The sequence below is a fragment of the Squalius cephalus genome, assembly GCF_949319135.1.
Source record: "Squalius cephalus genome assembly, chromosome: 4".
Classification (NCBI taxonomy): domain Eukaryota; kingdom Metazoa; phylum Chordata; class Actinopteri; order Cypriniformes; family Leuciscidae; genus Squalius; species Squalius cephalus.
In genome coordinates, this window is record NC_137125.1 from 39,356,967 (window position 1) to 39,379,157 (window position 22,191).

At 38.6% G+C, this 22,191-nt stretch overlaps 1 protein-coding gene across 5 annotated transcripts in view; it reads right to left on the reverse strand.

Annotated features, from left to right (window-relative positions):
* syt1a (synaptotagmin Ia) overlaps nt 1-22,191 on the reverse strand; it is a 195,585-nt gene that overhangs the window by 72,581 nt on the left and 100,813 nt on the right. For 3 of the 5 annotated variants that reach the window (XM_079868465.1, XM_079868468.1, XM_079868467.1), the window contains exon 3: nt 18,238-18,324. The gene's annotated coding sequence lies outside the window, so the exon portion shown is untranslated. Of the gene's footprint in view, nt 1-1,549; nt 1,730-18,237; nt 18,325-22,191 lie in introns of those variants that run through there. The other 2 variants (XM_079868469.1, XM_079868466.1) reach the window with 2 other exon arrangements.

Consider the following 22,191-nt stretch of genomic DNA (forward strand, 5'->3'; position numbering starts at 1 on the left):
TGTCCCCCTCCATGTCTATAGTTTTTTTTTCCACCTTCTGTCAAATAAAGCTCATATAAATTACACAGCTGTTAGGAAAACAAAAACAGACATATCAATAGAGCTTTTGCCAGCTTCACTCATTAACTATTGATGCTGTGTGAGATCTGGCGCCACAGCTAGACACACACACACACACACACACACACACACACACACACACACACACACACACACACACGGATTGTTTATTTCTGCACTTATTGACAATGGACTCAATTCAAACCAGTCTCCATGGTACTAAACCAAACAAGAGGGGTGGCAGTTTAAGTTCAAGTCGAGGTGGACAAGCCACCAGCAATACAGAAACAAATGTCCGTAACATCTTCTGTACCACCTTAAAGGTACAAATTAACATTCAAAAGCAATGTGAAATAAACTGATGTAAAACAGCCTTCTGGGGAAAAAGAAAAGGAACTAGAGTGCAGTTTGCTTTGATTAAGAAAAGATTCATTTTAAAAGAAGAGGTGGATGGCATGCAGTGGCTTTTGAGGATCATGCCAGGCAGGATAACCAAATGGAAAGAAGTTGTTTGAAGCTCCGCAATAAGCCATTCTTCCCCTCTTTCATGTTTCGAAATGAGGGAACAACTGTGCATGTTAACCGCAATCCAGCAGCCCCTTTGTTCCATTCTTAGATCAAGAGCTAATGGAGGAACGGGGCTTTAACTTGAACAGAGTGGCTGAAAATGGTGAAACCGGAAGAGATCTGTCAATTAGGTGTAGTTTGACATCACTGAGAGAGTGAAGGGCGGGGGGAAATTATTGTACGGGAGGTGATAGCGCCTTGAGGTTTGATCACTCCATACAGCAGGGGCTGCAAACTCTACTGGGAAAAATAGGATATGAGATGAAAGCTATGTGTGGGCATGTGGGGGAAGGGGTGTGTAGGATACAATCACAAAGCCCATACACATAATTTCACCACTGTAGTGACAGACAATCCCTGTTTCTCTGCCTGCCCATGTCTACTGTTTAGAGAAAGAAATCCGTCCTCTTAAATGCGCTTTGTAAACAACAGTCGTGCCTGAAAAGACCCTCTTGCTGCCATCAAACTGACAGTTTTCAAAGAAAACAGGTGAGAGAGATGTTTGGAGACCTCCTCGTCACCGGTGTAGAATTAGTAAGAGCGGCAGTAGACGGCAGGAAGCTACTGAAGTTATTCCTCCTGGAATCAGTCGTCACGATGCACTGGAGGTAGGAAGCAGTGTCTCACACTCTACTGAGTGCTATTGAGAACTGTTTTCACTCGATAATGAAATACAAATGCTTTCACATGGCTGAGCATATAACCACAACACATATGCATGCACATAGGCACATAGTGTAGTTTTCTCATCATATAAGCGGAGTCAGATCTTGTTATCTAATCAATTCCAACACTTTAAAACCCAAAGCATCATATCCTTTCAACTAGAATCTCCTGAAGCAGTTCAGTACACTTAGCTACAGATGTTATACTGTAAGTAACTAACACAAACACTGCTCTCTGTACAGTCAAGTGTCCCTACCTGGCGGTCAGTAGTCACTCCTGGGTTTTTGTTCAGAGCTGGATGGCAGGTAGAGCAGGAGGTAGAGGTTGAAATTGAATTGAGTGAAAACACCTCCGTTTGTCCTGCAGAAATACGGATGCCCTGTGTACACGCGCTCTCTCTCTCTCTCTCTCTCTCTCTCTCCCTCTCTTACACACGGCTCTGACACGCACACTGAATCTCTCTCTCTCTCTCTCTCTCGCAGCCTTCCTACTCGTCTTCCCGCCCACCTACCCCCAACACCCTCCCTTTTCCTATCTCTTTCTTTCACACACACTGTCATTCTCTCTCATCACACATGCGCACACTCTCTCTCTCTTTCTCTCTCTCTCCCCAGGCTCTCTCTCATTCGCTGTGACACAAGCTCTCACTTGTACATACATTATGTTTCTTTACTCAACAAACATGCTCTTCCTCTGCTTTTGTCTTCCACAAACATGGATGAGCATATCTTTGACGTGACTAAGGTTATATTTGGAAAGGAATACCAGCTTGTTATTAACTGAATACAGTGCAGTATACACTGCATATCTCAAAAATGCATCACAGGTGTTTTGATGGGGTCATTGACAGTCACATGATTTAAATGTAAATATTATTATTATTATTATTATTGATGATGATATGCTACATTATTGACATCATTATATCGCATGTGAGTGAGATCTAGTAGTCATAATGGAAATAAAAGGTATTTTAAATAAAATATTTTATTATTTAATATTCAATCATTTTAAATTGTGAGTAAAAATGTCACAACGTCAAATGGAAATTAGCCCATAAATTTACTCACCTTGAAGCCATCCTAGGTGTATATGACATTCTTCTTTCAGACGAATACAATCGGAGTTATGTTAAAAAATGTCCTGGCTCTTCCAAGCTTTATAGTGGCAGTCAATGGCCGTATATTTTTGGAAGTCCATCAAGCGCATCCATCCATGATAAAAATGGTTCCGGGGGGTAAATAATAAAGGCCTTCTGAAGCGAAGCGATGCGTTCATGTAAGAAAAATATCTATATTTAAAACTTTATAGACTAAAATAACTAGCTTCTGGCAGACGGCCGTACGCAAGTCGACTTACGCCAAAAGAGTAACACTTGACGCCATGTATGACGTAGGATGTAGCAGTAGTGTAAGCTTTGACACCTCTCCTGGTTCAAACAAACAGGGCAGGGCAACCGCGTTCGTCATTACATTGTGTCTCAAGTTCAAGAAAGAAGAATGTCATATACACCTAGGATGGCTTCAGCCATCTATATCTATACCACAAATTTGATTTCTCGTACCATTTATACGCCAAAAATGGTTTTATTTGCATAGCACTCCACACCCCTAATCCTAACCAAGGGGTTTAGTGCGTATCATTTGCAATTGGTGTATAAATGGCACGAGAAATAAAATTTGTGCTATAGATACGCACTTTAATGAGATCGTGTTGCCCGATCATATTCTGTAGGCGTGAGAATTATAACCCCCTGCAGCCACTTATGTCCATCGGCATCATCATAACCTTCACATTTTTTCTGATTTGAGTGATCCATCTATATCATTCTAGCTAAATGTGTTTAACATGTGAATCCTTACTAAAAATGCAGTTCTATAATGAGCCGTTGGCATGAATTGTACTCGTGATGGAGCGGTAGAGGAGCGCTTTTAAAAAATCCGCTCCACACTCCATTCAAAAATCACACCGCTCCACTCCCACTCCACTCCGCTCACATACTCTGCCTTTAAGGCACTCACTGTTTTTTTGATCTTCAATTTTTAGTGCAGCAGATATAAATACATACAAATTTTTGTTTAAAAACAACTGAATCTGGCAGCATAATAATCATATTTACGTATACATTATGCCCATAAATGCAATCCGTGCACTCCGTCTAGCTGTTTTAAACAGAAGAACACATCCTGTGTGAACACCTCTTAGGGCTGCAATTCCTTCTTGCTCTTTTTACTGCTCTCTCTCTCACTCTCTCTCTCTCTCTGTAGTGTAGATGCAGCCCACGTCCCCTTGAGGAGTCAGTCAAGGGCATTCCCAAAGAAACTGTATGCAAATGAACAGTGAGCCCGGAGCAGCTGCCTGGCCCCTCCCCTGGTCCAGATGCTCGGCCTGTGAGGGGAGTGGGGGCGGAGCGGTGGCCTAAAGGGGCTCAAAAAGCCACTGTAATAAACACAGCTTGAGCTCAGCTTGCTGATAAACCAATTTGGAACAACATTCATGATAATGAGTTTTTAAACATAGACATTTTCTAAATCAGCTGATTTGTACATTTGTGGTGTTGATTTTAGGTGCTGTTTTAGGCATTGTGCTTTTTGGCATTACCAAATGGAGATGTTGGAAGAGACTGGTTTGAATTGTCGTCAAGGTCATGCCCTTCTGTGAGGAACACTCATCGCTGGCTCAGTACGCAAACTGGGAAAAGGAAGAGTGGACTTAGTGCAGGTTGAATGGACTTCTGCTTCGCTTGCGCTACACACTTCAGAGCACTCAGGTCCGATGCATGGAATACTGGGAACACTCCCTTTGTGCCATACCAATCTCTGCCTCTCTCTCTTTGTTTCTCTCTCCCTCTTGACCTCATTCTCTTCCCCTCTCTTTTTCACACTTCGTCTAATACTGCTCTCATGCTGTGACGGTTCATTTTTCCTTTGTACGTGTGTGCTTCAGGCAGCAGTATGTTCTATCTGACAGTTTACATTAGCAAAAGCCTCTCAGCAATAGAATAAGCTGTTGGCCATTAATGACATCCACTCAGTTTCTGAACGCACACAGATACTGGTCAGGTTTGCTTTTCATGTACACTCTTACCACCCAAAATATTATCCTATAACCTGTTCCACAACCCTTTGTTTTTTCTATGTTGAACTGAAATGAGAATTGTCATTCCTTTTAAAACTATTATGTAACATATATGAAGGAAATATGATATCCAAAAAGAATGCATGTGAGACATAGGGGGTGTGCCGGTTTCAGAATTGGTGATGACGGTTATGACGTGAGTCAAATGTGACGGTTCGTAACATAACCGTCGGGGGGGGGGGGGGGGGGGGGGGGGGGGTTATTTCGTCCGCAACCGCATCCCAAAACTCATCATCCGCACCAACGTTTTTTGACCAAATTTCAAAGCCGCACCCGTCCGCCATCCGCTGATTGATTTGCGGCCTATGGACGATGCAATGCTCTGCTGATGCGAGCCGCAAGAAAGCATTTGTCTGTTCTAGAAAGGATTCAGCAAAGATATTTAATGCTAATGTATGAGGCATAGGCCTACGCTGAGTTTCATTCATTTACGACGAGATGCACTCTTGTTCACAATGCAATGCAAGTGAACGCGGCGCATCGGAGCCTCCATGTCACGGTTAATATATTGTCATTTGCTTTTTATTTATTAAATACATGCAATTGGTTGATGAAACATTTATTAAAATTAATATACAATTTATACAAAACGAAATTCGCTTTAAAGAAAGGCTTTCTAAAGAAAAACTTAATGAAGTGGTAAAAATTATGTCTGACGATTTACAAAACAAAACTTGAGTTGGTACTTGGCAAAGAATCAAATACAGTTGGAAACGACGTAGACCATTAATGACACAGACTGTTAACAATTGTTTTTAATTAGTGTTTAAACATTCTCTATGATAAAAAAGGTTTGTAAAAAATATTTTAATAACACGGTTTTGGCGGTTATAGAGATCTAATGATGGTGTTCGACTATAACCGTCGGTCTCACGGTTATATACTAATTAATAAATCTGCATTGTTAATCCTTTTGATATTTTATAAAAAAAAAAAAACAAAGCAAACATCTAACCTTTTATTGAAGTAAAAGAATTGAAAGTGTGTGTGTGGGGGTGGGGGGGTGGGGGGGGGGGGGGGGGAATCATATTATGAAATACATGTTTTTCTCCAAAACATTGTCAGATGAAACAAACACTTAAGATGGGTTTGGAGCACACAGGGATAAAAAAGTACCCCATGTGTAAAATGAAATACTCTGCTGTTTCTTTAATGCTTTGGGCCTAATTTTCTGCCAGCTGTCCTGGACATCTTCAGATACATGGCAGCATGAATTCGATCAAATACCAACAGATAAAAAATCGAAACCTGACAGCCTCTGCTAGAAATCTTATACCGGGCCATGTTTGGATCAAAAAAAAAAAAAAGAAAAAAAAAAAGAAATGGGTCACTGAGCACAAAAGCAAGCATCTGCAATGGCCGTGTTCCCCAGACCTGAACCCTATAGAAAATGAGTGGGCTGAACTAAAGAGAAGAAGCGCCAACATGGATCTGGGAATCTGAAGGATCTGGAGAGATTCTGTATGAAGGAATGGTCTCTGATCTCTTGTCAGGTGTTCTCCAAACTCATCAGGCATTATAGGAGAAGACTGTTATCTTGGAAAAAGGAGATTGCAAAAAGTATTTAATAAAAGGGGGCAAATAATTGTTCCCAACGTATTTTGGAGATTTGTTTTTTTTTTTCATAATGTGATATTCCACCCACTTTTACTTCAATTAAATTTAATAAAATATCAAAAGGATATTAACAATGCAGATTAATTTTTTTACAGCCATCTTTGATCATATTTACCAAGGGGGCAAATAATTCTGACCAGCACTGTATATATAATGTTTGCATATATGTTTTTCCGACCAGTGTTTAGGGAAACCTGTTCAGAAACAGAAATTACACACTTGGGATCAGATAACGCTTCTTTGCGCTGCTCTTGGTAGATTGAGTTGGTCATAATGTAAATGAGCTGGTTTGCGCTTTTTTGGGATTGCGGTCTCACGCTAATTTGCCCTGTTAAGTAAATCTGGCCCACTGATCTTTAAGGAAACAAAGATAATCCAAGACTGAGTAGTTTGAATGATTTTGTTTTAATGGATAAGGAATCTGGAATCAGTGCATGTGAAACCATCCTTCAACATCATACAATACGATGCTAATGCAGCATCCTTTTAAGATAACCATCTCAAAATATCTCCTTAAATGTGTATGATGTTGGGTGTGGGATGATATTGATGGAACAGGAAGTGTGTGTGCTTACACAGCTAGCCAGGCAGGAAATCAAACCTAGCGCAAACAGACTCAAAGCTTAATGATTACCCTTGTTAAGCCGTCTGCTCCAAACAGCAAACCTTTAGAGGGGGACGTGTCTCTCGCTGTCTTTTTTTATTTAAACAGATGTGTATTGGATCTCACAGTTCTCTGCAGGTAGATGGTTTATATTCAGCTCCTTGACAGAGAAAATTGAGAGTCAGCCAACTGGTGCTAGAAGAGAGGTGAGAATGACAGCGACCTGTGCGTATGCTTGCCAGTTGCCACATAAATGTAAGCTTATTGATCCCAGGTGGAGGAGTGTGGGATTATTCCACATTTTCACCTATGTGTTTGGCCAAAGCCATCTGCCATATCTCTCCAGTTCACAGAATACTACATGCATGTGCACTCCCTGTGACGCTTGAATGTGCACACACCCCTCTCACAGCAATCACGGAGATCTGGCACTGGAAATGATGGATTGCTCAAGGAGTAAAACAATAGAGGAACATTATCAAATCGCACATATCAGTTGCTGGTAAGAATCAGGATGGATACTGTTGCATAATAAGTCAAGGCTGATCACTATGCAGTTTAAATGGAGCATAATACTGCCCTCTTGGGGACGGTGGCTCAAAATTAACAGAATGAATAACCTTTGAACAAGATTCCACATCCCAATCTGTGACCTCAGGTTAGATGTTTCTTGGGAGGCTAACTGACTGAGCGTCTCTTCTCTTTTAAGGCATAATACCTCAATTCCCATGGGTGCATCTGTTACCATAGCAATGCCTGTATACAATAAATACCAGCCATGGCTATAAAGTTCTGCAAGCATAATGGGATTTTTAAACTGGGCCAGATCATTTGTTGTATATATTTCTTTTGTAAAGACTTAATCTGTGGTGATGGATGGATGGATGAATGGATGAATGAATGGGTGGATGGATGGATGGACGGACGGATGGATGGATGGAACAATCAATCAATCAAATCATGCATATGGTTTCATAATAATATGATGCTTTTTTATTATTATTGATTGTAACTTGTATTAGTGAAAGACCAATATATTAAATTTCAGTTTTTTTTTGGTGATTTCTGGGTAAATATTGTTTAAAAGTTATCAATTAAATAAAATTTCAAAATTTTATTTACATCACATTTGCTGTCATGGAATTTTATTATGTATTAATCCACATTACATCGGCCACCTGTATATCGTAATCAATATCGGCCATAAATATTCAGTAACATAACATTACCATCTGATTCCATCCCTATACTTTTGTTAAAAGTGGCTTGTTCAAAGAATTTGATGTAAATGCAATTTTGTACAGGATCATGGAGAGCTACTAGGGCATCAGCTCATTTCCAAAGTTGGTTGTCAGGTCCAAGGCGGACAGATTTGAAAAAAAGATCTAGAGAAGAGTACTTAATACAATAATCGCAGATGTGCTAGTAGCAGAGGAGGGTCTGCTTTAGCACAGAAAAATAAATTAAGAATGGAGCTCTCAGCTGCCACATTAATGAGGTAAACCAGGAACAAAGAGCTCACTTGCACCTGCTAACCACAATTGAGAGCCAACTCACTGACTTTCCTCATATTTGAAAATGTGAGAAAAAGAAAGCAAGAAAGAAAAGAAACAGATAATGTGAAAGGGAAAACAAACACTGGCCTATTTCAAACAAAACATTATTGAGTCTGTACGCTCATTGCAAACATGAACTAAAGGCTTTAGTCAATGTTCCATTTCAACAAATAAAATTTTTGGCAAAACTTTATATTGGTAAAATTCTTCATAATCCAAACCTTTTTTTAGACTTTTATACATGCAGGAGTGTAAAAGCAATCTGAAAAGTGAGCAGGGTATATTATAAACCTTATCAGCTCTAACGGGTGGTGGTTGTAGTAAGCACACGACGAAAAGGGATAACCAAAAGAACAGTCTTTAATCACAAATCTTCAGAGACACAGATAATATATAGGCAACCACGCAAACTAAAAGGACACAGAACCATGAACTGAGGAAACGAATGAAAACGAAACACAAGGGCTGAATCTGAAATTTTCCACTAAACCCTCAATCACTATTTCCAATGTTAAGTCCTCTAATACAGTTCACTTGAAGGAGTGAATGAAAACGAGTGAGTGACTTCAGACAGCCATTGAGCGTACATCGGCTATACGCTCGTTATTGCAGTGCAATGTGAGATTGAATGAGTTCACTCAATAACGTCCACTATGGTTTCGGACACCACTACAAATGGCTGTCCCCTCAAATAATGCCCTATTTGAGGGTATAGGGGGCGATTTCGGATTCAGCCAAGGAAAACTAAACAGAAACCTGACATCAGCTTAGCTCATGAATATTAATTAGGCAACATAGAATTCACATGCAAAGCGTTTACTGTATTTATATAGCACAATTCACATAATGGTACTTCGAAATGCTTCAGGCATAACAAAGGAAATTTAACAAAATATTTACATTTAAATGAAAAAAAAAAAAAAAAAAAAAAAAATTATATATATATATATATATATATATATATATATATACAGTATATACATTAAAAATACATTCATTTAAAATGTCCTTCAGTAGTCCTAACTGATTTGCTAAATGTACTACTTTTACACATTAAGTCCACTCCTCAGACAATGCAACAAGAAAGAAGATTTTGTTTGGTCTTTCCCCGCCATTGACGAGTCATCTCGTCTTTTATGAGAAAACGCTTCCCTGCCGTTGACAAGTTTTTACGGCTTTCAGTGTTATCACTGTAGGGGACATTAATAGACATCTCCTGAACGAGTACATTATCTCCAGATCGCAACACAGACAAAGAAGAAGCAGAAATGAGCAATCTCATACGTAAAAAACAATACGATCATCAACAATTATTAACAGCGTATAAATCAAAACGATCTAATGTTACAGAGTGAAATGTCGACCCAGGAAGTGGTTAGTACTGTGCTTTGGGGATGTTTATGGACTCAATCTACTCCATCTATGTTTTGCTCATCGTAGTGAATCTGATCCAGACATAGTCTGACAAAAACGTGAATTTCTCAGCCTTTTGCTTTTTATGAAACTTACCCACATTCAAGTGTTGATAAAAAAGAATGCATGAAGCTAGAATAAAACTTTTTTTTGTTTAAAAGCAGAGGATCTGTTCTTCCTTTTGATATATAGCTTTTTCAGATATTCATACAACAAAATATTCTTGGGGCCATGACATTTATGGCAGTGGCTGGCAGCTTTAAAAAAAAAAAAAAAAAAAAAAACCCCGGCGGGGAAAGAGTTAACATTGTCATTGTATGTATCTGGCTAGAGCATATAACATATAAGTTATAACGGTCAATCAGTGCTCCCTTTCAGAGTACCATTAACACTGAAATGCCACTCATCTCCTCAACTCAAGCCCCTGAACATTACAATATCCTCCAACCTTGGACAGAACCTTTCTCCTCCTCGAATGTACAACCACAACATGGCCCTGTTGAAAAATAAAACAACCCTGAAAGTATGTCTCCAACTAGAGAAAGACCAAGATGAATAAAGAATGCATAGCGGCCTTGATCAAAGCATGTCTCCTGAGCAAGAGAGGACACTCAGCCCAACAAAAGGTCAAGGGTACTTAAAGATGTGAGAACTCGATGCACCCAATGAGCATCATTAATGTGATTGCTTGCCTGTTATCAACTTGCATACAGTATACACTCTCGGAGTTGCACAATACACCCATTAGCCCACTGCTACTGAATAGAGGCCTTTGAGAGATGCACTTTTGCATTTTGTCGCAAGTGCAGAGAATAAAATTGATATTCACCCCTTCATTAGTTTTCTAAAACCTTTTAGTGTCACATGAAATACATTTAGCCTGTGTTAACACTTGTGGTTTGGTTTTCTTGGTTCTTTTGGTCCGGACTAGAAGAGAAAATTACATATTTAGTCCTGGTTCGTTTAGGTGTTTGCACTTGTTTGCTTCACTTGGTTATTTTGGTCCAAAAAAGAAAATGTGTGCTGGGCTAAATGCGTTCGTTGTATGTGAATACATATGATGGTATTTATACCAGCTGAGATTTTGCAGGAGATTTTAAATGCATTTTAGGCTGAGAACCCTCTCTTAATTACATCTGATAGTTTAATTATGCTTCCTGTTTGCCAGGAGCATCAACCTGCCAGACTCCAGCGAAACAGCTTTATTTTCATCATTTTCTCACTGTCTCTTTCTGTCTTTCTTTGGATGCCTCAGCACCCTCCATGTTTTCTTCGGTGAACACAGGTGTTCATTTCAGAGTTGTTCCCGCCGAACGCTACCAAACTAGATGCAAACACACAAACATGTGCGCACACCCCCTCTCTTCTCCTCCTGACACCTGTGGAGGCCATTGTTTCTGACAGGAGAGGAGGACACGCTGCAGATGTTGGGATGGTAATGAAGTGTGAGAGAGGGGACGTCCAGGACGTCCATTGTAATCATACTCCACACTTTCAATTCTTGGCTCCTTTACTTAATTAATGCAGATATAGTCAGACTGGGCAGACTGGAGATGCTGTTATTTTGCCTTTGCCCATTCTGGTTTAATGCCTGTCAACAAGGCCAGTGTAAACCAGTTTGAAATTTAGTAATTTTAGTAAAAGTAAGTTTTGCTGTTCAGGATTTATTCCAACACAAAGCCAATACTTGTAGATGAAAGCATAGTTCTTCAAAGATGCAAGATGTAGTAGGATTCCTTTGTCCTCCAGCATCTGATAAACACCTGTGCTCTCCACATTAGTGAGGAAGACTGAGGAAGTCGGTCCCACTGGGATCAATTTAATGGAGGCATCAGAGAGTTGGAGTGAGCTGCTGTGATTTAACGTCTACAAGAGCCGCCTCATTGGCCATTCCACTCAGGGTGAGTAATTAAGACTTTTTCATGGCCCCAATTTGACCCAACGACCTCAGACTGAGGGGAACTCCACAATTGTACTGCAAACAAAAGCTCTCATTTAAATACAGTACACTCACATATAGTGCCATTTTAAACACTATATAGGTAATATCAAATAAGCATCTACATAAATAAATAAGAATTTTTTTTTTTAAACATGTGCATAGCTCTTCTAAAATTTTTTTTTTTTTTTTACATTTATGTTGTTTTCATACGTTTTTAGGGAGATGCAGCACATGACATTGGAAGATACTCATTAACCCTAACACGCAGTTATGAGGGTTTGCAGGTTTTTATTTTTCTTCTTTCTTCTTTTGTTTTTGTTTGTTGAACCGAATGACTTGTGCCCCCCCCACCCGCCCGCAAAAAAAAAAATCAAAATGCATGTAAATTCTGAAATTTTGAATATAACCTTAATCATAGAACATGTATATATTACAGCTATGAATTGCATTTTTTATATATTAAAAGATCTGGAAATTAAAAAAGAAATGTCACGTCATTGACCTAATTATCAAGCACAAACCGGCATAAAAAAATACTCCGTCTGGACAGGTGAGTCTTTGTTTATGGTCTCTACGGCAAGCTCGCCGCTGTGGATTGGGCCGAGGATCAGGTCGGCTTTGGAGAGCACTCATTAAATGCGTTTGTCAAGAGTCTGATAATTAAATTATCATGATGAGTGACGTCCATTCAAGTGTTTGTGGATGAAGGCCTCTAGAAACAATGGCTCTGAAACACACATTCAGTTGCGTCAAAACAAACACACATGCTCATATTGAAAGTCTTGGACTACGATGAAACAGGAAGAGAGAGTGTTGAGGGAAGAAAGAGAGGGGCTGAGAGTGACAGAGGCAAGTGATAGAACCTGGAGCAACGGAGAGAGCAAGCACGAGAGAGAAGGGAGAGAGAAAAGAGTGCATCCCACACAATAATAAATCCGAGGACATAACAGTTAGTATAACCTAGGAAGATTGGGGAAAATATACACTAACATTTAAAAGTTTGGTGTCTGTAATATAGAGAGTCTCTTATGGTCAAAAAGGTAAAACTGTGAAATATTATTACCATTTAAAATAACTTTTCTATTTTAAAATGTAGTTTATTCCTGTAATTTATTCTTTATTCCCAATTTCAATCTGGCAAAGTCATCAGTTTCACATGATCCCTCATATATAATTCTAATAAGTAGATTTGGTCAACATACAACAAAAATCTTATTATCATCAATTTTGAAAGTTGTGTGCATTTTTAAAATAAATAAATAGAAACAAAAATATTTTAATTTATTTAGTAACATTATTAGCCTGGGAAAACCCAGACAACTTCCAGCAAATTTAGATTTGCTCTGCAAGTAGTCTGGCAAAGAGCTCATTCAAGCCCATTTCTAATCCGTCGAAATCGCGGCACCAATCAGAAACGTTGAGGCGGGCTTTACACTATGACGATCGCTCTGATTGGTTTTGGGTCTATCCAATTGCGCCCATTGAGCGACGTCCGTTCAACTTTTAAATGCATTATTATATTCAAATTGCAAACACATGAGGACAGTCTCCATGAAAGACCCACTGGCAGATGAACGTGCTACTACATTTCTCTCCGAAACGGTAGGAAATTAAATTAGATTTAATAGAGGATTTTAACTGTGACAAGATGATTGACAGGGCAGTTTACATGACAGGATGCACGCGACAGATCCGTCCGATAAAGATGACAAAGTAGTATGTCCCAAAGCTTGCCTACTTTTTTGCTACACATTCAAAAGTAAATACCTTTTCTTCACAAAAAGAGTACATACTTTTATGGCGTAGTGTAACTTAGGCGAATTGGGACGCAGCATATGGCTTTACACGATGACGATCGCTCTGATTGGTTTTAGGTCTATCCAACTGCGCCCAGAGGCATTTGAGCGACGTCCGTTGGTGACGCCCCTTTGGAAATGAGTTATTAATGAAGCTTTGCCACACCATAACTCAGTTACTACTGAGAATGGTCTGGTTTTAACCAGGCTATAACATTATACATGTCTTTATGTAATTTTGGATCAATTTCATGTCTCCTTTCTAAAAGAAAAGTACTAATTAAAAATCTTAATCGACCCCAAACTTTTGAACGGTAGCACAATATAATAAACTTAGTTTGACTATATGTGTCATAAGTTTACTTGAATTGGTATCAACTCTTTACTACATTCTCTCAAAGGGACAGTTCACCTAAAAATTAAGAATGTAATTTATGCAATTGCATGCCATATATGATTTGACTTTTTTCTGCATGGGGAAAAAAGGACAAATTCTGAAACAAGCACATATGCAAATATACTTTTTTAGAGTTACATAAGAGGGAAAGATTTGGAATTGGTTCAGTAAATGAAAAGTGAATTTTCATTTTTGAGTGCATTTAAAAATGAGCTGTTTGCACTTTTGCTTTAAGTCAACATTTAGCTGGCCACAGATGATTATCATAAGTGTTGAAAGTTTGTGATTTTAACATGAGCAATATTCATTCGCTTTCAGTAACTTCCATAAAGTGGTGTTTCCAAAACAGTGAACTAGGTGTTGGAATCTGTTCTCATACAGTAATATTAAAATGCATGTCACATCCTTAATTGCCTGCCAGTCCGAAATGATGAGAGCTGCCAGGTTAAAGTCTTCTCCTATAGGCTTAAGTCATCATAGCATATATTGGTTTTCCTCTTTCTCAGAGACCTTTGCAAAAGAAAAGGCAAAATGGTGGCTGGAAGCACACATGCGAGCGCAGCAGGTGATGCATGTGTGAGAGAACACAGTATTTTAGCACTCCCCGGGATCCAGTATTAAGTAAACTAATGACCCAACAACACAGCCGGGCCTTGGTAATATATCATGATGCCTAAACGAATTGCCCTGTCCTACAGCAATGGGACATCAATAGATTCCTTGTAAAACACAGCAGTTGTGTGCGGAAACCTTCATAATGGAAAAACGTGCTTAAACATGTAAGTGGGTCATTGTGGAAGGATCAATAACACTTGCTTTTTGCTGAAGTCCAGATGAAATCAAAATGGACTCCATTTACTTTCTTAATATACATAGCAGGTCAATACGATGGTAAGGCACGAAAAAGTTGGTTAACTGGCTAAAAGAAAATAATTCACTGTATCAGAGGGTGGCGCTTTTAAAACAGCAGATATAGGCTACCCCAGTTACTTCAGGAAACACAAAGTGCTGCGCAACTTTTCTGTTTACTTGTCTACACACGCTTGTCATGGAGAAGAAATGCTGTGTAGATAAATGCATTCGCTATGTTTTTTTCAAATAACACCAATACCAAACACAAGAGTATAGATACAAGAGCCGGTTCAGGATTCTCCCTCAACTATTCACTGTCAAAAAAGAGAATAAAATAGCCTGCACAACCCCGAAAATAACTAGTGATAAAAGTCCTATTTGGAGGTAAGTGTTGATTGTAGCCTACCAGTTATTTCTCGTATCTGGTTATTACATTATTCTATTCAATCTGACAAATGAAAAACTGTCAACGTTTTGCTTTGCTTTAACAAATGGTAAATGAGGGTATTGGCAAGATATCTCCTTTTTTGTTTGTGGTAGTGGTTTATGGCACATGTAGACACTTGGTCAAACCACCCCATCTTCTGTACGATATTAATTTTTAAAGAGTCGTATATTGTATTATGTTGGACAATGTACTGGAAACAATATTGACATACTGTACTGATACAGTTCCCTACTGCTAATCCTCATTTACTGTTCAAAAATAATATTGGTTCAATACAGAGTAATGCAAACGTGAATAAAAAGTTGTATGAACATGCTGTCTGACCTTATCTCTTGTATATTATGTTAACAGATGCTGTTCTTCACTTTTTTCTGGAGTCAACCGCCTCTGATGTGTTAGCGGCCATCAGACGCAATTGTAATAATGAGTAGCTCAACAGAAAATGGAACATAATGTGTAATTTGTATTTATGTTTAGAGGGTCATTATGGCCATTGGTCCAATAATGTTTTTTGTTTTTTTTGTCTTTCAAAAGACATTTTGAAAGAAATTTTTAAATGTGCACTTGTAGTGTACTTAAAAAAGTAGATTTAAAAAAAACTGTCCTTGAAGAAAATATAATATTAATGAAATAAATGGGCACTTGAGTATGCTTAGAGTATACTTTCATGACTATGTTTCTTAACACACATAACTAAATTTTTTAAAAGTGCACATATAAGTGTAATAATTAAAGTCCATTTCAAATGATTTTTATTATAATAAGTGTAAAGCATACTATAGAAGTGTGTTTCTTTTTCACAAGGTTTACAAGGCATTCAATTGAATGATGCACAACCTTGGCTTCTAACTTAATGCTACTGCTACCAACACTAGTTTAGGTTGAGGATGCAAAAAGAAAGTATGAGATAATGTGTAAGAAGAACTGTGAGCTCTTGTTTTTAACCTCATTGGCTGTAATAGCCAATTGAATTGTGTTGTCGTCACGGCTGTGTAGAAGACCCTGCAGGGACAAATGTGGTGGCGTGAGAGTTCCCTGCCCAGCTGAAGCATCCACCGTTCACCTTCAAGCCCACGCTCTGCCACTTTGGATATGTCATGGCCAATAACGATGAAAAATTGGACTGTTCGCGCCAATCCTGCTCTGAGAACACTCTCCGAGTCCTTCCGCACTTGCCTGAAGGTGCACAACCACTTTCGCTCAAAACAAAATGGCATTTTAACAAGGTCTGAATCAAACACAATGCCTCCCCAAATGGCTACTCAGCTTCCATTACCAGGCCTGATGCTAACAAAAGATGCTAAGCTTTCATGATTATATTGTTACTAATCACAACCAGAGCCTTTAACCTGCAGGTTTACTCAAGTATAACAGCGTTAACTAATTCTTTGCACAATTAAAATCCACAATAATCAATATACAGTATATTTGTGTTCGCAGTTCTATTAACCTTCTTCTTTGAACATGTGCATGGTCTGACCTCAGTGTATACAGTCTCACAGTGTCCTTGCAGATTGTGTGGGCTTTTCTACCTACTCAGTTCGAAACTTTGAAGGACAACTCACTGTTTACTAAAATGCAATGAAAAGAACAGAGAACCACATAAATGTTGACATTAAATGGCTTTAGAAAATGCTGAAATCCTTTATTTATCCTTTATCAATACAAAGAGTTTAAACTTTTAAACTTTTTCTGCTGCTGAAGGGTAAAATCCAGCTTAATGTTGACGTCCCCCTCCGCCTGAGGTCTTTTAATATTTTCTTGGCGGCTTGACTATCCATATTTCAATAAGCTGTGTTTGTGTCTTCTCTATCCATAGAGCGAAATCAATATTGCATTAGTCAAACTCTTTAACCCATGAAGGGGAAACAGATAGCTAAGTCACACAATCCTTTTTTTACTCCAGCACCTCCCACATGAGAGCAAATAGTCTGCTTTGAAATTGGGTTGCAGCCTTTGCATTTGACATATTGAATGAGAATGACAGATTGTCAGAGGTAGAGCACACTGTTTTTGTTTTATTTGGAGCATGTATTGATTTCCTCAGTGACTCGAAATGAGGTATTTGAACCAGGTGGAGGTCTTAGTGTGTGCCCTGCTAAAAAGACCATTCATCAGACTATGTATAGGGGACGCTGCTTGACTAGCTTAACCACCAAGATTACCTTGGACAATTGAGTTCTGCTGGTCAAGAGCATGGCTATGTGTCCTAAGCAGTCAGGTCAGGTTTCAATGACTTCCATGATATTTGATAAGTAGATAATAAGTCATTAAAACCTGACCTGACTGCTTATTATGTTTTATTATGTTCCTTGCAAACCTTACATTTTACATTTATGCATTTGGCAGACGCTTTTATCCAAAACGACTCACATAGCATTTCAAGGTACACATTTACATTCTTATCAGTTCTTGCTTTCCAGAACCTTGGCATTGCAAGCAGATTAATGTACCCCTACATCTCTATGATATTATGGCATGGATCCCTTAAAGTATTTTGTCAGAATTTTAAGCTCAGTTAAAAATGGCAAAAAAAGAAAAAAAATACCATACCAAAACATCAAAATATGATTATAACATTATATATATATATATATATATATATATATATATATATATATATATATATATATATATATATATATATATATATATATATATAATTTAAAAATAATAAAAATGATCAAATTAGCTTGTTCATTGTTCAGTTTCAGCCCCAAAACGTTCAGAATTGTTGGTTTTGGTTAACAGAAGAAATGTTACTGTTTGCCGCATTGCTACATCACGCTTGGTTAGGACGCTGTGAAAATTCATTCTGGTCTAAGATGGTCTTTTCAGCAAGATGTGTTGGGTGAACGCATGCTGTGTGGAGCTGTGCACAGAAGTTTTGTGTGGTATTCTGACTGGTGTGTGCCATGTGGCTGTGCGAATTAGCAGTGCGTGAGGCATGTCTGGTGTGTATGGCTTGTTTAGATGCCATGTGTGTGTGTGCTGTGGTTGGCTGGGTGGCAGGTGATAAAGGCTGAGTGGACAGATAGGGGATGAAAGCCGTGCAGGTGTTTGGCTGTGAATGGACAGGGAACCTCTCCAGCCCCCTGGCATTTCTAATGAAACCAAACGGATGCATGCGTATCTCTCTGTGTGTACGTCTAGTCTTTGAAGCCACGGGACAAAGACTAACCTTTAACTCAAGGTAGCTTGCTGCTGAAGCTGGCCTCAGACTTTCTCTCTCACCAAAGTCAGTCACAGGGAGCAGCGTTCTTCTAATCTGCAAACGAAAGAGGAGAGGTCAACAAAAACTAATATTGTATAATAATATTTATATCTTAACATAAAGAAAATCCTGAAAACCGTCTTTAAAGGAAGTCAATTAACATTTCCTAAGACTATAATCTCAAAAACTACTTAACAAGCCTACTTTCCATTAATTGTTAATGTTTCTTGGTCAAATAACTAATGCAATAAGAAAGTTTATCAAATTAGGATAAATCAATACATATTTTAATCTTTAGACACAATACAGCTTAAATCTTGCTTAACCTGTGCAACATACTGTGAAAGGAGGAAACAGGAAAATGTTCTTATGGCACAATCAATAGACTCAAATGCAAGCATTAAGAAATAACCCATAAAGCCAGTGTCATTTCCTCCTGTTGATTTTCCAATCAGCTGGGTAATCTCACTCTCTCAGTGGGGAAGACGAGTTCGGTATCGACAGGTCGGTTTCACAGCTGACGTCCTGCGTGTTCATTTGCGGGCTGCTTGAATTGTGTAATGTGCTGTGGAACTGAGATAAAGAGCATTCTAAGATCTCCGCACCACAGGTGCTTCCTGTCACTGGGGCATAGGCTAAAAATGCTGCCTATAGAGCAGGTGAATAAGGATGGAGTAACAACACTTCACCCTCAAGAAGGACTCTGGGATAGTTATATACTCACTCTCATGTCTTTCTTAACCTGACAACAAACTAAAAAACTAAACCCACGACAGAGGTAGTCTATATGAATTGTGCATTATATTGCAAGGAAGTCATATGATAGATGTGGGTGAGGAACGGACTGAAATTTAAGTCATTAGCTGCATCTGAAATCGCATTTGGTAAAGTTGTTCAGTACCATTAAAAAGCATGTTCTGTATAGTATGAATGTGAATAGTAAGAATGAAAACCGGATGTACAACATCTGCCATGGCTTTATCGTGTAACTCATGGCGCTGATTGCATTAAATCACTGCCATTCATACTGTAACTCTTAGTAAAGTAGAGTATACTTATATATCTGGTGAATGATGGCGCCCACCGTGGCAGACGTGTTTGCTCACTCCGCTCTTGAATGCCGGTTTTTCTTTTATCTTTGTTTATTTCTTGCTCTCTTTGTAATGCATAAATGCAATGCAATTTTAACATATAACAGGCAGGTATTACTGGACATTGCCAATCCAGCCAGCCACTTTAAATTTACCGGTTTTATACCACTGGAGCTACAACTCATTACTCGCTCCCGAAACTGCCGCCACCACTCCCGGGTAGGTCTGGAGACACCGAGTTTGAGCGAGGAGGCTGATTCGAGGAGAGCGCTCCGGAGATGGCGACGCAAGCGAGGCAAGAGGGGAGTGCTCCATGCCAGGCTAAAAGCCTGCACTAACCGGCCACCACTACCCAGCCTTTTGTTAGCTAATGTGCGACCTTTAGAAAATAAATGAGACGAGCTGAGAGCAAGGATTACATCACAATGGGAAGTAAGGGAGTGTTGTGCTCTGATTTTTACTGAGACCTGGCTCTCAGAGAAAGTCCCGGAATCCTCTGCTCAGCTACAGACTCACTCCGTGCATCGGGGAGATCGGACTGCAGCCTCTGGAAAGACTAAAGGGGGAGGTGTAAAGTATTAGATCATCCAGACATTTTTCACCTACTGTCTTTTTAATATGATTTCGGATACTGTTTTTCACATACTATCTAGTAGGGAAATCACCATATTCGGAAGCAGTGACTGAAATTCGTCCCCTCCACTGTAGCTCTCAAAAGTCATTTGTGCATCTGCATATTGCAAATAGCAAGTCACATTCTCTTATGATATATGAGAAGCCATTGTCATTTAATGATTCACGAACGGTCTTTTCATTGAATTCGTTGATCTGGTTCACAGATCTGACTAAATCTGTTCATGAATCAGACTGATCCAGTTCACTAATCAACTCAATGATTCAGTAGCAGCAGATCGTTAGTTAACAGCTCACTGGAGGGGAAGATTATCAGTGAATAATAACTTTAGTGGCGAATAATTAATGCATTTGGGTTTGTTTCTCACACAAAGCTATCACATGACCTCAGAAGACTTGGAATATAGTATAGACCACAATTATGGTGCTTGTTTGGTGTTTTTAGCCACAGTCACTATGATCTACTGTTGTACTTAAATTAGTGTAGCGTGTAGCGATTCTTCAAAATTGTTCTTTTGTGCACTAAGGAAAAAAATACGGGAGAACATGAAGATGTTAATAATAACAGCATTTTCATTTATGGATGAACTATGTCTTTAAGATGACAAACATGTTTCTACAGAAAGCAAACAGCAAATTATTTTCAGAGCGCACACATTTGATTAAAGCTATTTGAATACTAGGACGAACTGTGCTATTCAACGGGCAGCATGTTGCTGCCAAGCAGAACAGATTGTTCAGGTAACTATTTAAAGTAATCAAATGGGCAAGCTCACACAGACTAGAATCGTTTTCGTCTTTCTTTAATGTGAAAATAAAAAAGTGATTTGTCTTTGTCAGTGGTGAAGCCCAGTTATTGATAACATGGCGTGCATACAGCAGCAAAAGCTATGAGAAAGAGAAAGCCACGGAGGGAGGGGGAAGAAACAGAGTTTCTCATCCATATCCCCTCTCTCCTTAGAGGCTCTTTATCCAGGCTTTGATGCACAGATTAAAAGCTATTACTTTAGACTGGCAGGTGAGGAAAGGCAATGCATGGAAAGACAATCACATATGGAAAAAAAGACAACAAAAGCCTGGCATTTTATCAGTCGAATAAATTATACCTTGCTGGCACTGGGACAAAAATCCCAAGGTCTACTGAATTATTTCCTTGTATCAACATAAATGGGGGAAATCATGAAGAAGGAAGCGCACCCGGTGTTACAGTTTACTTGCACACTGGCTGCGTGGTTTAAGTGCCGATTCACCAAAGACATTATGCTAATCAGATGACAGCACAAACAATGCCAGCGCAAATCCATCCTGTGAATTGGTTCTGAGTGCTAGATTGTGACGGATGCAGCAGATTTCCATGACATGGCATATTTTACTGAAACTGCACAGCACAACTCCTGCATTATTCAGACACATTTGAAAATGTACACAAACAAATAAAAGTTTTTAAATAAATACACTACAATTTAAATGTCTGTGGTGGGAAAGATTGATAATGTTTCAGAGAGAAGTCTCTTTAGCTCACCAAGGCTGCATTTATTTGATCAAAAATACAATAAACACACAATTTTAACACATTTCACATTTTTTTGTTATTTATTCCAGTAACGCTCTAAATGTCTTTATTGTAACTTTTGAATAAATTGAATGCATCCTTGCTGAATATAAGTATTGATTTCTTTCATAAATTCTTTCATAAAAAATGTTGACTTTAAACAGTATTTAAATATTAAATATTTATAAATACACTAAATGTTTTAAATAAATAACAAGGACATTAACAGTACAAGGTTAATTGCTTCAGACAAATATTGTTCGATTGATTGATTGATTTGATTTTTATTTAAAGGGACCATGTGCAATTAAAAACATAAATGTAAACATTTGATGCATTACACCAGAGTTAGCCTTAGGCTAATTTACATCTGCAGTCCCCACTGCAGTTCGAATAAAACATTACTATACATTACTATAACTCTGTGTGTGACTAACACTAACTGGATTTCCATCAAACATCAAAACGTGAAGTGAACGTTTTCAAAGTGTGCAAAAAACAAAAACAAAAAACAAATGGAAATTATTTGCATTTCAATCAAGTTGTTCGAGCGGATGACGGTGGTATTGGTACCTAGTAACCAAAAGTAAATAAAACACCATCAGCAGAAACAGCTGATTAGTCATGTGGGTTTAATGTTCGCTA